The sequence below is a fragment of the Sitodiplosis mosellana genome, unplaced genomic scaffold, assembly GCF_009176505.1.
Source record: "Sitodiplosis mosellana isolate CC-2019 unplaced genomic scaffold, AAFC_SMos_1.0 Smas_scaffold_1, whole genome shotgun sequence".
Lineage (NCBI taxonomy): Eukaryota > Metazoa > Arthropoda > Insecta > Diptera > Cecidomyiidae > Sitodiplosis > Sitodiplosis mosellana.
In genome coordinates, this window is record NW_022595244.1 from 10,082,525 (window position 1) to 10,100,366 (window position 17,842).

A 17,842-nucleotide genomic window follows, 5' to 3' on the forward strand; every position below is an offset into this window, starting at 1 on the left:
AGAGAGAGAGAGAGAGAGAGAGAGAGAGAGAGAGAGAGAGAGAGAGAAGGAATATACGCGCAAATCGTACGCTTCCCACTCAAACATCACAAAACTTTTTACGCTCTTCAAAGTAGTTTGTGATTCGTCGTCGCCGTCGTCGTTGTTGTTGTTGCGCTCGTGGTTGCTGTTCTTTTTTGTTCTGTTGCGTGTATGTGATTTTTCGTTCGTTTTCATCGTGCGTTTTATCCATGGATTTTGTGGTATTTCATTTGATTTTTTGCAGCTGCCTCTGCTGCGACTGTTGCTGTTGTTGTTTCATTTGGGTTCGTATAATGAAATTATATTGACAGGGCTCATGGACGCAAAGTAGCAGAAAATGTTTCTCGACAAAAGACCAGCTTCTGCTTCGACTTTATAAATGGGAAAAAATTGCTCGACAGCCAGAAGACGATCGCAACAAAAAAGAGACCGTGAGACGAAGAACCGAGCGTTGGGTGCAATCACATCTTGCACACAGAGCAGACACATTCTCAATCCGCCAATAAATTTATGAAATAAATTGATATTTCAGTCGTAGCAAGTTAAACTTAGTTAGAAATGATTGGAAAAGGGCTACAAATATAGCAACAAGAATATACGCAACAATTTGCCATCTGCCTCGTCAAATTTGCATTTTTCTTCTCTCTCTCTCTCTCGTTTTTTCCTTCATTCGCTTGACTTTTGACGACACCGCTTCTTTTCCCATTGATCCGGAGCGGTTGAAGTTGCTTTTTTGCTCATCTTCGATGATTGCATTAGAATCCGCCTCGAGTTTGGTTCGCCACTTAGACGTAACGGTAACAAATTTATTTGTCAATGACAACACTGGAAATGGCAATACATTCTTTTTTTCTTCCTCTGTCAGCCGGTTCATGTGCTCATGGCCTTGCCTTTATCAACTGCACCAAAGCGAACGTGAATGCGCGTATAATGACCTAAGTTTATTATAACGGCTGTTCGAGCAGATAATATGAAGGAGTGTGTGTGTGTGTATGTTTGGCGATGAGAAAATGAAAATAAATGCAGATGAATATTTTGTGTCGCTGGAACTCGATATGACAGCGACCGATTGCCCAAAAAAAACAGATCCGCACAATTAACGAACGTCGTGCAATTTTTTTTTAGACGCATTTGGCTTATGCTAGATAAAAACGAGCAAGTCCGCTCGTAAGAGAGAGAAATGAATATACGCAAAATGCAAATATTTTGATGGTTCAGTCTATTCATATGCGTACTTCGTCACTTTTTTTACGTTCTAGAGAAAAAAAAAACGATTTTTTTTAAATATTTTAGAACCTGCAAAGAGACAAATATTTGTCAGAATTCGCAGACAGTGTCGCATATTTGTGCAAATGAAACTTAAGCCATGGATGCTTTTTTATCAATCATTCGTCCTTTATTCGAATTTTTCTAACAGGCGAAATATGTTGAAACCATATTTTTGTCGTCACGTCAAACTTCACCAAAGAATTTTGCTCTCAATGCGACGACGCTTTTTATGCACGAAATGAAGATTCACTTGATCGCAGCCATCAAATTTATTTATTTCACATGCATAATTTGATGCGTTTGTTTGAGCCGTTCTTTTGCTTTGCCGAATTTTCGTCATATTTGTCAATTGTTATCGCCACATTTTTCTGTATTCATTGCTAATTCCATTCTGCATGTGGGATCAACACTATCATTTGCAATTGCGCTATAAATTTGCAAGTAACCATGTAAATTTAAGTATCTGCAAAGTATTTCTAATCGATTTTTGCATTATTACATTCCATTTGGATGGCGCTGGCGCACTCATTCGCATCGAATGTCTGGATCGCATGTTGTTGATAATGCTAAAGCAAAATTAATAAATTGAAATTTCGAAACATAACTTCTTTCAAATGTGACAAGTTGCAAACATCGAAATCCCAAAAAAAAATTAACAAATTTTAAAATGGTTGATTATTGCTGGCACTCGGACTGATATAGTTGCTTCATTTGTAGATATATTCTTAAATTTGAGAAGATGGTCTTGGTAAATGATGCTCACAGTGTTTGCTGTGAATGACCTATTTTTTGTTCTTTCCATTCGAAAATATTGTTGACTGTCGAATGGTACTGTAAAATGTGCTCTCATGACAAAGGCAGCGAAATCATGAATGATAATAGCCACAGATATGCTTATGCGAGGATTGATGGAAATGTTGAGAGACTGTTCAGTTTGGGCGTTCTGTGTGTTGCGTTTATTGTTCTTTACAGTTTCGGTCGGCTCCTTATTTTTCTCGACAGTTGAACGCGTAGGAGCGACAGACCATGGATTTGACTTGAAGCACACACAAACTTTGATACAACGTGAAAAGAAAAGCAACCGAAAAAATATGAAGAATAAGAAAAGCGAAGACGAGAAAAAAAAGTGATTTTGTGAAACGACTGTGACCTCTGATAAGCAAATGATTGTGCTGTGTGTGTGTACGTGCCCTCGTTGATGTTACATACGTCAGATAGTCAAGCTTCAGAGAGCATTCGGTAAAACTTGCTCATATTCTAGGGGAATCACTCACTTTCCAAATGGTGTGAATCTTATGAATATTTCTGAATCTTTTGCTCTTTGAAATTCAAGATGGCGACAGAACTGTCAAATTAGGATGCATTTGATTCACTCAGATTCGTAACATTTGTCCGTATTCATCACGATTGATTTACAGTTTAATGGTGAATCTGTGTGAATCTTTTGGTTTTGAATGTATGTATTAGAGTTTGTTTGAATTTGAAAAAAAGGCATGAAACATACAAGCTGCATTGAATGCTAAATCCGCCTAGTTCATATTACAAACTTCAAACAGGGCGAAAGAGCGTAAGAGAGTTTAACCAAAATCTCGTTCCATTTCTGAAGTTATTCCAATGATGTTATACTCACTGGGGACGTGGTGAAATGCGATATAGCACCAGTATATACGACAGCGAAAACCATTCCGAGCCAAATATATTCGTATATATGTATTGCATATATATTCCAGCCTTTTAACGAGCATATTTTTTTAATATCTATTTACATTAGAGTTCTTGGAAATTCATCAGCACGTTGAGTACACAAAAGTATGAAAAAGGAGGAGAGAGAAAGCAGAGAGAATAAAAAATATATATAAGAAAATTTGCACACGAGAAATTTCAATAAATTTTTGAAACTTAATTTTGCCCGTTGCTTTGTATGCTTTCGCATTCACAATGCTTGCGGCACCATTCGTCTTTGCTACTTTGAAAATCTAGCTGATTGTTGCCGCCTTGAACTTGTTTTCTTTCCTCTTTTTTTCGCTTTCTCTCCCACTCGTTCTGTTCGCTTTTCTTTTGCTCTCCGTTTGCTGTTGCCTTTCGCTGACTTTTCCGATTATAATTAAGTGAATTGATTCGACGGTCTGAGATTTTGTTTGGAATGCGTGCAAAAGTTGGGCACATACGGTGTGCGCGGCGCAACAGTTCCAAAGCAAAGAAAAAAACTTCTTCGCTTTCAATGGCGGTTCACAACTTTTCTCTCTCTCTCTCTCTCTCTCTCTCTCTCTCTCTCTCTCTCTCTCTTTCTCTCTCTCTCTCTCCATCCCTCTCTTTTCCGAAAAATGGAAAAGTTTTAAATTTTCTTTTAAACAGCATTTTGAGTTTTCAAATGCTTTCGTCGGTGAAAAGAATTCTATGGCAAAACAGATAAGGTCGGACGTCAAATATCGAAATATTCGATGGCTACAATCGCTTGTGACTTGAATTTGCATTGCAAAAAGAAAATTGTTCGAAAGAAGCGAAAAACTTTTCCATTTTCCAGCGAAACAACAACAAAACGTTGCAAACAAGTTCGATTTCCGCTCGATGCGAATTATATTGATACATTGATATGAACGCGTGAGAATAAAAGACTGACGCTAGCAGGTTTTTCGCAAAAGCGGGATAACAATCAGTTGCACGCAAAAGAGACATTTCAAAAGGTTACACGCAAACGGAACATTTCATTTTATCGCATTTGGAATTTTAAAGCCGTGATTACAACAACAATATACTTCTCTCTTGCGTGCAACCTTTTGAAATGTCTCTTTTGCGTGCAACTGATTTTTATCCCGCTTTTGCGAAAAACCTAGTAGCGTCAGTCTTTTATTCTCACGCGTTCATATATTGATACGTTGCACAGCCGAGTATATTAAAATATTTGGTTATAATATTGAGCAAAGCGGAAAAAAAGCAACAAAAAAAACCTTTTCACGAAAATTGTTTGAGAAGAAAATCAAATTTAGCCAACGAATTTCAACCGCTCCCAAAAGTGCAACATTTTTTTGTTGTCCGTACAGAAAAATGCGATCACTCTAATTGTAATGATTTGACTACAATTTACAGCAGTTACAAAATGTTGGCAGATTTTCGGGCCAAAATCCTCGAAAGCAGTACCAACAACAAGCATCTTGAAATCAGAATCTAAACTTTTTTTCATCTTCATGATGCTATTTAATATAGGCAACCTCCTTTTTTTTATTGGCTTTTTGTGCTGCTTGCCACGTTGAAAAAACGCAACAAATGACATAAACATATTTGCTGTACGGAAAAATGTTGACTATCTTCCGCTTGACATATATACGGAGAAAAAAATGAACGCAAATAAATATTTGAACGAGAGGCAACGGAGAAGCACACAATAAGCAGAAAATATAATAAAATTCATCTCATTTCAAAGACAATCGCACCGAGAAGAGGCGAAATACAAGACAACACCAAAACAAAGGCAGAGATAAAAACTTTGACAATACCAAAGATATGAGTACGTGGTTTTGGTGTGAAAAAAGAAGAAGCAAATGTAAAATGCGATACGGCTACAAATAGAGTACAAAATGAAATTATATAACTTGAGATTGATTGGACCGTTTCCGATTTCCGTGCACAGGTTAATTCCATCCTATCCTTGCCAATGTGTCCAAAACGCATAAATACGGCATCGCATAAGGCAGTTATCGCATAAATATCGCGCGATAATTTTCTGCTTGCGTTGCCGCAGTGTACGATATTTCAATAGCCTAGTATACTGCGGCAACGCAAGCAGAAAATTATCGCGCGATATTTATGCGATAACTGCCTTATGCGATGCCGTATTTATGCGTTTTGGACACATTGATCCTATCCAATCAACATGAAATTGAAGAACATTCCCCGCATCATATATATGATTTGTATATGGTTTAATTGTTTGATTACAACCAGGGTAACAACATTTTGATGAGAAAACCCATCTCGAATACACCTTTCACAAATACCTCGAAAAACTTTCTATGCAAAAACAGAAAAACCTTCGTCAAACACCGAAATAATAACAATGAGTAAGAAAAATAAAAGTGTAACATAAAATGGCGAAATGGGAAAAATGCAAGCTCATCGATCGATAGACAAGTTGACAACGTAGATTTGCAAGTGTTTTGAAAAAAAAAATTTAATCGACTAAAGGTGAAATGTTTAGTTGCTTGTGAGCATGTGTGTGTGTGTGTGTGTGTGTGCCACTGGTGCAAAACACTGAAATCACGACTGCCTGCAAAAACTCGTAAACTCAAGAGAGGAAAAACCTGAAAACAAATCCGAAAAAAACGGAACGACATGAATTTTTTTGCAAGCAAACCCAAGTATTGGGGATTGCACGCAAACTTTTTCAACATTCGATTCGTTTCACAGGAATATATTGATGTTCTATTAAAACGCTGCATCATCGTCGGCAATTTGTTTTATTGAAGCTTTTTCCCGTTCACGATTTCTCGTTCTCATCCTCTGGGGATACGACACGAACATTGAAACACTCATTGCTGCGCACGAATATATGGCTTGTATGTCGAACGTATAGCTACACCTTTTGCGGCGTCTATACCATTTCCAACTAAACATATAAAGGACAGTTTCTGCATGATTATTTGATATCAATTAAGTGAAGAAGTCATCAAATGAAAAATTCAACACGGTGAGCATTGGAAACCAAAACTTGTTGTGAATCGGATGTGAAATCGCATTGAGAAAAGTGAAACAACACAACAATTGGATTTTCTCTCTTGTCTATGCGGTTCTTCGTTAGAAAACTTCCCATTTATTATCGCTAAAAACTTTTGCCACACACGAAAATCCGGCCATTTGTTGTAGTTTGGTCGATTGCAGTTGGCTCCGATTGTGTTCATTTGACGGTAGATTGCATTGTCAAGACAGAATGCACTTGAAAGTGGTGATAAGTGTTTATCTTCGATGAAAACAAATAAATTAATTAACTTTATTACATGGAATGGCTGCTGAGCTAATTCCTAGAATATCATTTGAACTCGTGGTGCCATGTCAATTACCTACATAATAGAAGCTTCTATAGCAACGTGGAACTTTAATATCTTTCTGATCAAACGTCAAGCTTGACGTGTCAAGGCACTGAAATCAGATCCATCATTGCTTTTATCTAGAACAATAACAACGTGTTTAGTGCCTCTAATTGCTCTTCTGGATAACACGGCATGCGATGGAATGAATTACTTTTTCCAATGAATTTAAAATTCCGTCCCAACGGCTTTTATTCTGTTTTTTCTGCTTCTATTCTTTACAACGGCAGCACTTCAGGGATAACAAGAGATTTGTTGTTGAGTTCCCCATCTGAGCGTTATTGAAATTGTGTATATGTTTACTGAATAAAATCGATTCTTTTACATCGACATTTTGTTCATTTAGTACGTACCATTCACAATGGAAATTAATTTTTGGTATTCAAAAGCGGAAATAAAAAGCATTTGGAATCAAGTGCGTGTGTGTTAAATTGAAAAGAGCGTTACGCTTTGACATTATTGATCTTTCTCGTCGCATAATAAATCCGCTTGTAATACCATTTTGTATATATTCAAACATTGTTTCGGCTGCAATGTGACCAATTAAATTACATTGATAAGATTTACCATGGCTTTTGAAATTCGCCTTTAAAGCGTATCTGATTTTTGTACGGTTTTTTTTTCTGCTTCGTCATGTGTGTGTACTCCAGGTCGAAAATGAAATTCAACGCTTTTGATACACTACCCTAGGCTTGATGCTTTTTTCATTATCGCTGATTAAATTTGTTTTGGCGAAGAAAAAAAAGTGTCATCATATCATTTGCGTCATGACAGTCGATGGAAGTTTGTGATCTATCTCGGTCCCTTCCGAGAAATTCGATACTATTATGGACGTATCGAATGACCTGATTTATAGTCCATATCTACTGAAGCGTCGCAAGTGCTTGCACACAAACAGGCGATGTGGTGAACATTGAAGCAAAAGTTCGTTAAAATTATCGTCTGCGGCTGAATAATTTATGCAGAATGTAATCTAAAAAATTATCTGTGATGTGTCGCCCATTCGTCCGATATCGAAAGGAGTCTTCTCTTCCATTCTCTATCTTCTTCTTCCTATCTTGTTCCGCTGTTGTCATTGTTTTCCATCGAAAATGCTGATGCCATGCACATCTAACAACGATGCGCCCGCGCAGCGCTCACGCAGAAAAAACGAGAACGACCGAATCAAACTTGAAACTTTTCGGCAATAGATTTCCGCAAATGCGACATGAATGGCAGCTACCAGAAGTTTTCCCATCCAAATAAAGTGCACAAGTTTACTTTTTATTATGTAATATTGACTTTTACAGGTGCTAGATGCATGAATAGCTGATATTTGCCTATCGGCGTGCCTTTGTTTACCAAAAGCCTTCAATTTATTTGACTTTCCAATCAAAATTGCTGAAGCAGATAAAGAAGTTTCAAATGAGCGCCACGATAAAGGGCGCACTCGATGGGATATTAACGAGAGGAAGAATAAGAAGAAGTGAATAAAAAAACAAGGAAAATGCTGAAGTTGCCCAAAACTCGGTTCGAATTGATGTTTTACCAACAAAAACACTTCCATTTTCGATCATAACAATAATTACCCGCCAAAACTACGAACAGCTATAACAATATCGAAATTGGTCTGCATCCGCCACTGGATAATTTCAATTTGGTTTCTTAAGAGTCGATTCGTTCGTTTCATCTCTGTCGCTCCCATCGATTCTTGCTCATTTAAATTTTATTCCACACAAATGACGCAATCATTTAGTTCCCAGTAATAAACATTAAATTAACGGAACAAACTGTGAAAATTCACAATCTCCATAATTAATGACAGCCAAGTTGTCGATAATTCTGTTTCACAGTACATTAAATTAAATGAACGATCTCGTAATGGTTGCTGTAGTTTGGTCGCCCGCAACACACACTTTTCTCTTGATGAATTTTGAACGTTACCAGCATGCAATTGAATATTTTCGAAAAAAGGCCATCGTCAAAACGTAGTTTCTTTCCCACTGAATGGCAAATTGTGAAAAGCCAGGTACGGCCGAAATGCGCATTAATAAAACATGAAATCACAAAGTCAACATGAATCAACATTTTTAGTTAAAATGATTTGATTTTCTTCATCGCAAACAAACGCTTCATTTTGAATAAAGGAGCGGAAGAGACGAACAACTCTGAAAGGAAGTCGCCGTTTATTTTTGCATATTCATAAGCACCATAACAAGGCATTCAATTACTAAAACTTGGCACTTGAAAAATGAAGTCATCTGTTCTGGCCGCCTTTAATTTGTTAATTGTTCGTTTATTATTAATGAATTTTTCGTGGCCTGATTGCGGAAATATGAATCGATTGTCAAATGTATTGCTGGCGCAAAAAGCTTATTACCATTTCGCCATTTCCAATGCAAAATAACATTGAAACACACTCGGTATCGTTCGATTGTGGGTTTATTTCGTTGGTTGTCGGTGACAAAACATGTTTCCATTCCATTTATTCGTTGACCGTATGGTGTTCGTGGTCCCCCTTTATATTTGCTGATACCGTTAGATGAACAAACAAATAATAGTCGTGATTTGAATTGCGAATACGAGGAAGAACAATGTATGGTTTGCGTGATTGTTTTCCCATGCGACGCACAAAAATGTTGCGTCAAAATTAGCTGGAATTCACCTTGGGGTCGTGTATTCAGTTGCCGCTGGTAATTTTCCACGCGTTGTTCTTCTCTCAATCTCTTCCTCGTTCGCATCGTTACTTTTTGATTGGCACTTTTGTGTAGCATTTCGTACGGCCATCGTTTCCATGGAAGAAAATTCATGAATGGTGACATTCTATCAATTATTGTGTCAATATTTGGATCATCGGAAAAATGACTCGAATCTTCTCTTACGTATATAAAATGTTCGGATTTCGACGCAAAGAAAAACAAATGGGCTTTACCAATATCCGGTGATTTCAATTTTGGTCGATGTTCGTTCTCGAAAACTGACATGAGTCTCATTTCGCTGGAAATACCTATGGTTTGGGGAAAAATCGGTTGAGCCATGCCGTTGAATTTATTATTCAACTACTGAACCTATGAATTTAAATGGTTTATAAATGTGATTTTTTAAGAAAATCGCATCGGTGAAATCTTTTCCCATTAGAATTAGACCTAGCAACTGATGCCCGGCCGTTACATACGATAGAAAAATTTCTTGGTAAACTGAGCAAGCATCTTGCACCTTTCTGGGTAAATTGTATCAGTGTTTTTTGGCATGAATTTTTCAGAAAGGCCATTTCCCTGAGACTTGATCTACTTTTGCATGAAATGACTGGCAAAAGCTGTAGGGCAGTCAAAAATCAAACCGGGCACGTTTATTTATTCACTACCAGCTGACGTTGAATCTCAGAAGGTGTTCGTTGTATGCCAAATCAAACCTTTTTCACATGGCATTTTGCTAAACCATTCATAACAGTGGTGGTGGTGGTGGTGCTGCTGCTGCTGCTGTTGATGTGAACAACGAGACATAGAATTCGAAAATTACGGCAAAAGCGAGTGTTCCACCGACTTTGGCGTTTTAATCAGAACCGCAAAAACCGAACATAACACATTCATTACGAATGTAATTGACAAACATGCGAATGCGAATGCCAACCACCGTTCAGGAACATGGGCGCTTTCATTTGACGCATTGCACGGTTTCACCCGGCGAAACATTGAAAGTAAAAATAATGGAAGTAATAATAAATAAATGTGTGCAGGGAACAACAAAAGTGCGGGCTTCCCAAAGCCTCCCCAAAAGGCAGCCCGAAGAGTGAGTGAGGGAGTGATGGAGTGAGAGAGAGAAAAAAAAACTCAATCAGAAGCAACGTGTGGCTCAACAATAAGCAATACAATTGTGTTGATGATGATGTGGCACTCGGCTGAATTGTGAATAGGATGTAGCTTCAGAACAATGGAGTGCGCCGCCACGCCTGCCAGTACACAACCAAATACAATTGCCACCGAAAGAACGAAATTATTATGGTGGCACATGCCCAAAGCATGGAAAAAGTAAGAGAGATAGAATGCGAAAAAAAATAAAGCCACCGACTCTGAATGTGGAAAGCAGTTTAGCATTTCATCTGTGTGTTTTTGTTGGTTTCGTTTGTAATTTATTTATTGGGTGCTTATTATTATTTGGTGAAACGTCGTTGCGATGCATACAAGCGATTGTCATTGTTTTCGTTCGTTTTGTACAGTATGTACAGAAACTAAACTTTTTTCCTCCTATGCCATACACATTACAACCGCCGTCTATCTTTGAGCTCTATCTCGCCATAATAAGGCTCATCTTTGCTCGCGCTCATTCGTCTGGAACGTCGCGTATTTAGAAGTCGACGTTAACAATGCTTATCACAACTTATTTTCACATCGTTTGTATACACGATATATTATGCCACAAGATCCATACACATACACATACACACACATTACTCCAGCAAAATTACATAATTTTTGGGCCAAAAACGTCTTTCTTTATTCCAACCAGCGCAACAATTCACATTTTTCTTCGAGTTCTTCGCACTCCACAGCTTTCGAATTCTTCAAATTGGGTTTGAACAATCGTCAGTCGGTTGAATTCTACTGGCTTCGTTACATAAATTATTTATATGTGGCAATTGATGTCACATTACTGAGGCACACAAAATAAATATGCTACGCGGTTGAGTTGAGTGGTTCACGTTCATTCGGCTCATTTAAACATTTCACGGTGGAAAAAGTGTAACACACTTGGAAGATGCGAAAATGCCAAAATGCCGTTCCGCAATAACCATCACAATACGTCGTCTGTCAGTTCATAAACTTATTGCAGATATGTGGTTATATTCCACATTTCAATTAACATTCCGGTGAATTCTTTGCTGTCGCACAGCAATTTCTTTTTCGTGGGTTAACTATAGAGTTAATGAAATTCTTAATTTGTCGCGACATTTCAAAATGGCAATGTGCCAGTAGTAATCGATGGAGAAGGTCACGTTTTAAATGGCTTTGTGTGCTTGCCTGAATTTAAGCTGTAATAATTACATTTTCTGATGGATAATAGCGAAATGGTCAATGGTACGCTTCAGCTATTTTTACCGGTGTCTTTAATTACACCAATCGATACTGTGATTCGTTCAAATTGCATCATGTAATTTGCATATTTCAATCATACGGTTGCACATCAAGGTGAAGAGCTTACATCGATGAAGTCAGTACACACTTCATCATTACTTACGTACCTTTAACGGAAGTTTGCCATGTTTACCGAGTTGGTTGCTAATCTGCCGAAAGGGAACATCATTCTCGGTGTGCAACATGAAGAGAGAGAAAGAGAGACGTTCTCAAATCGTTTACGAAAACGAAAACAAACGAAACACATGCACAAGCTTTATCACATCCAGTAGCTAAGACACATTCATCTTGCAAACAGTATGTGTGTGTGTGTGTGTGTGCAGTGTGCACACATCACAACGGTATCTGGCTTTTTATGAGTTTTTAACCCTGCACATTCGATGTAATATAAAACGGATGGTTTAATGTTGTAAATAACAGCTTTAAATTAAGTTCCTTCGATTAATTGGAATCCATGTTTGTAGAGGCGAAGATGTGATTTAGAGTAATGTGCGTGCGCAACATACATCTGCCGTCTCTCCCTTTTTGGCCTCCCCATTTCTCTCTGGAATACGAATAAAAATGTTACACTATCACCACATCTTAAACCAAATGATAATAAATTGTTATTGTTCACCATTAGAAATCCACCTTCAGCATAGCATCACCCAAAAAACCTCCCATCATACGAAACACACACACACACACATTTTGCAAGCAGTGTATAAATGCGTATGAAGACGTGCCGCATTTCGTTTTGTACATGCTGACGGTAATATATGTTTATTGTAGATTTTATTGCTGTATTTTTGTAATTGCACAAACGAATTGCAGCCCGGAAAGCGTAACGATACCAAGCCAAAAGCAAATGTGTGAGATACACTCAATTTCCATATTAACCGTCAAATTAATGGTTAGTGATTAAAAATGTATCTGCTCAACGTACGATTAACTGAGTGTTTTTTTCTCTATTCGCATTTTATTTGAGAACCGTGAACGAATGGAAAAAAGTGGATGGATCGATTCACGCACGAGAACTGGCCATAACAAGCGTCGGATTGGATATATAAAATTGTTAATGAGTGTCAGTGAAATTGCTTGGCAAACTGATGATCAGAATCATCATTAATATGTTTGTCAAAATGGGCAAGAAAAATAGCACAGCATGAACTGTGCCGTGTATTGTGTATGCCTTATTCATTTAATTTTTCGGCCTTATTTATTGGTAGAGCTACTCATTGGCTTTTCTCTCTGTTTTGAACAACGCGGCCGTGAATTTCTCCCTATTTTCTGGAATTTATTGCTACGAGGTCAATTCTTTTGCGCATCAGATCGTGCGATTTACGTTAATTAAGTGAAATTAGCTCATGAAAAGCAATCCATTCTGGCATTTCGGCTCTATATCTCGAGCATTTGTAAATAAATGGGCTAGTGTGATTAAAAAATAATAATTCGTCGAACGAACAATGCATGCGATAGCGAAATGTACTAGTTGTTAACAATGGACAATTTCAATGACAAAAAAAATAGACGAACGAAGCAACGGATGAACAAATTTGTTGAGATAAACTAAATGGCAAAACAAAAACAGGTCGTTTCCGAACAAAAGCCGAATCATGGTCCTGTTGCATGCAATTACTGAACAATTGAAACACAAAAGACATTGCACCGAAAGCTGGTTGCGTGTCGGCTATATCCTGCGTCTCGCGCACATAATGGAATACTCACACAGAACTGTCAGAAACAACAGCACACGCACACACCCCAGCAAGCCTCAACGTAGTAGTTCAACCATTATTTCATACTGTGGCAATGGTTTTGCATACGCTTTCAATGGATTTTACCAGGTTTCGTATTCCATTCACATCGGCCAAATTCGAGTTGGATCTCTCTTTTTCTCTCCCTCTCTCGGTCGTTCACTCTATGTCTCTCTCTTCGGCTACTCTTTTTCGTCCGGATTTATGTTCATTGATTCGAATGCAAAACGAGAAATAGTAAAAGCATTGAATAAAATATATAATTTTCGCAATATTTCATTTTGCTTTGTGTATTGTAAGTGGATTTTGTGAAATGTGCGCCGAGTTTCACGTTTCGCCCGTACCAACCTTTTCGCGCGCACATACACAGATTGCACGTTTAAACAAGCGCTATTTTGAGTATAAATCAAGACTGCATTTGCCGAGGCAGAACCAGTAGAATGATAAAGCGACCGTGTACCATACATTTAAACGTAGAATATTAAAAAAAAAATTCAACATGAATAACACGAATGAAAGAGGAATAAACCTACATGAAATCATTTGAATGGTGAACTATTGAGGCAGAATGAAAATCGAAACGGGAACTCAGTTCAACAATTCAAAATCGCAATAAAAATGTATAAGATAAAAAAAAATTCTGCTCACTTTGTGTATACGTCAAAGGGCATCAATTTTACATTTATGTATGGATTGTACACCCTTTCAGCAGCTTAATAATTCTATTTACTTAGTGGTGGTGGTGCTGCTGCTGTTGACATGGAATTTATTCGGCCGATAATGGTACGATGAGGATTCAATACACACACACACATCATCACTGATACTTTATTCTCTGTGATGTTTATAATGTTGGATGATGTTCTACGATTCCATTTATACTGTCACTACCATTTTCCCCTCTTCATTTCTTTTCCTCGCTTCATTTCCATTTGATCGAAATTCGGCATTTTGAAATTTGTATATTCGCGTTAGTCGATTCAGCAAGCCTCAATCGGCGGCTGTCAAAGGAGAGAAGAGAAAAAAAACAAATCTCTGCTAAAATGATCTCAAATCCAATAAATATATATGAAAAACATGTTTGTCCCCTCGACAAAATAGTATGCGAAAAACATGAGTAAAAACGATTGTTCGACAAACGATGTCAAATGACTTTTTCAATCACATCGATTGAAAATATTTACGCCTGCCATTTCCGCTAGATAAATATTTGAATTTGGTTTTGATGATTTGTTTTAAATGTAAATGTGGTATGGCGGAGAGAGCTCGATGTCAGAGTTAACCACTGAGCTCCATTGAAAATTGCTTTTTCAAATACATTTAGATGTAAATTTCGAGCGGTTTTTATTCTCTTTCATGCTGATTCCATTTTATGGATGGTCAGGCGTGCCATTTTTTTTAATGCGGTCCAACAAGAAGGATGAAACAAGATACAGAGTGGGCATTAGGCCGGATGAACCTTTTTTTCACCATTGCTGTTGACCTCATGCGACAAATTGTTGGTGAATGTTATTGAATTAAATTTTCGATAATATTATTCAGCAACGATTAGCGTTTTAACGAGTTTTTATGGCATTTTTCGTAATAGGAAATGCCAGTCCGTGATTTAAGCGAAATGTTGCGGATTTGCAAAAAGGTAATGACAAAAATGGACCAACATCAACAATTACAAATGGAAAATAAAGAGAAAAACGAAAACAATATTTAGATTATTGGAGTCACGAGAAATCAATTAAATGTTGTGCCTTGAAGACGCAGAACACGTTCAAGGGACGAATGCATAGCAGCTCACTGATGAGGTCTGTGTTTATCGCATGACCATTTCTATTATTTATGTATGTAGTAAATGCGATGTTGAGTCGGCATCAATCGACTGAAACGTATCCAAATCACGAGATACGGTAGATGGCAAAAACCGTTATACAAATACAAAACCAAGCCTATGTAAACATGAAACATGAATAAATACACTTCAATTTATATTCTGACCAACGCTAAATTGATTCAATACAAAATTCACATGGTTTTGGCTGGATGAGTCGAAACGAGCCGAGTTGAGTCGAATCATCGTCGTCATCGTCAACGCGTTTCATTCCAACACGAACACATAATTATTAATGCGAGAAGTAAAAGAAATAAACGATATCAATAGAATATACAGTACGGTGTTATTAATATAAACAATGTATTTGGGGCGAGGACCATATATATTGTGAACACACTAGACGCATGAATCGCCCGAAACGTATTATAAAAAGCACATTTCGATACATGGTGGGATGAAGACAAACACTAATATAGCATTTGTACGCGTACAGAAGAAGAAAAAAAGAAAATGAAAGCGAGATAAAGAGAGCGAAAGAGGAAAAGAATGGAAAAACCGCCCAAGAAAAATAGAAAAAGACGTCAAACTGGGGTTTTGAAATAAATTGCTTTCTGGGCTTAAGTTTTCAAGAAAAAGACTCTTATTTTCTGCGTTGTTATTCTTTTGCTGCTCTTGAGAGCTTCAACCATTCCGTTCGCATTCCACTTTGACCATATGAATTAGCCATAGTGGAGCGAGCAAGTGAGGCTTTTTGCGTATGGAAAATCTTGCACCCGTTTTTATCTACCACTATAAACGTCAGCGATCAACATCAACAGAGACACTATAGCACATAGCATTAAACGCACTACTGCTTCACTCTTTGTACAGACTTTGACATCACTTATGCTTTGGCGCGCGTCGTACGTTTTTCAAACGTTCATATTTGATTAAAGTATTTCACCGATTTCACCGAATTTTCTTACTCAATATCAATATATTCATTCTTACTTGGAAGTTTTTTTATTTCAATGATGTTTTAAAATATATTTTGTCGAGAAATATTTTTTTTTCAATTTCCAAAATTAAATGAAATTAAAACACATAACATGAAACGTATTCATAGTAGAAATGCATATGTATTAGTTTGTACTTATTCATTATAATGTATTTAGATAGGACGCTAGCGCGGCCTGGTTTTTATATATGTATACGAGTGTATATAATTCGTATTTTACTCGGATCGTCGTTCCGAAAAGCAGACACGAAAAAAATTTCCATCAAATGTTGCTTTACATTTTGCATGAGATTTGATGCGGTCATAAATAACGAAAATAATATTTTGCTCTTTACTGTTTATTCACTTTTGCTTTATTGTAGAAGAAGTTTCAACATTTTCATTTACATCTTTTACTGTCACTTTTGGACAAGCTAAAAGCGTGCAAACGAACCTGCACACGCTTGAGTTCACTGGCTTTTGATACATTTCAAGTAATGGAAGCGACTTTGCTCTGTCGTAGCAGTTAAGCTACCTTCATTTTCACCAAAAGCATCGGTAGCAACAGCAACAAAAGTCGAATGTTATGAAATGACAGCCGAATTGTTTGAATATATCAAAAAATCATTTTTCATGTGATTGACGCTGTTGACGATCACCAACGAAATCTCTTTTTCGCACACCAGCACACAACACAAAGATGAAGTACAAAAACCGCAGTTCAATTTCTATGGTGAAATCGATGTTTTAATGTTCCAATAAAATGTTATCGCAAGCTCGATTCATTTTTCAATTTTAACATCATTAATAGCACCATTGAAATCGTTACAGTGGCGTTAAGTGTGTGGGCGAATGTAATCACATTGAATGCAGAGGGAGAGTTTTTTTCTTGCCTCTCTCGCAAATGATTTTGCCATTCATTTTCGTTTTAGGGTCTCCCGTTTATTTATTATTAATACTTGTTATACGAACATTCAAAATCCCTTTTCAATGATAAATTTTCTAATGGTGAAAAGCGTTTCGACAAAAGAAGCGGTAATTGCATTTTGGTCTTTTGAATTTTGCTGTGTGAAAATTGATTTTCTCTTCTGCTAGCTAGATCGTAGTCAATATATTGAAACAGATTATGTAAATGTTGCACAAGTTTCTTTTCTCTTTCGCTCCTTTTGTGCGTGTCTGGCCCATCGTTGGATGGTTGGAACGACTCTTTCAAGTTTGTCATGCAGTCAAAGTAATGCCCACTTATCCAAACAACTCGAGAATACAAAATGAGATTTAATCGAGTTGAAAACATGCATGGAAAGAAACAACAAAACACTTAACAGGTTTTTGCATTGATGTGATTGGCTCCTCTCAAGTGGACAGATACGATGAAAAGTTAGTTTTCGACCGGAGAATTTCCAACGGCATTACATGGAATTGAATTTTGTACAACGCTTAATCCCATGCTCTATTCGTCTAGACGAAAAGGCCAAAACGCAACTAATCTTAAAACTCATTTATCAATCAATATTAGTGATGGACAAATAAAATGTGTTGAACGATTAATGAACCAGCCCAATCAGTGTGGGTACGTGTTTGTGTGCTAGTCAAACGTTGTCGGTCAGCCGCTTCAAGTGCATTGCACACAGTGAATGGTGTACACAGTACACTGACTTCATCCGTACATTGTGATCCGATTATGGCAAACTCTCGGGAGCACTAGCTTCCTCTTTTCCTCTTGCACGCTCCTTCCATTCCATACAGAGTATATATAACTTTGGTCGCAGCTCAAATAACACATCGAAACACTCCGTTCATGTTTGTCAAGAGACTTTCATAGA

General features: G+C 37.3%; 1 protein-coding gene across 1 annotated transcript in view; it reads left to right on the top strand.

Annotated features, from left to right (window-relative positions):
- LOC129565325 (neuroligin-4, Y-linked) overlaps positions 1 to 17,842 on the top strand; it is a 226,960-nt gene that overhangs the window by 1,858 nt on the left and 207,260 nt on the right. The window lies entirely within an intron of this gene.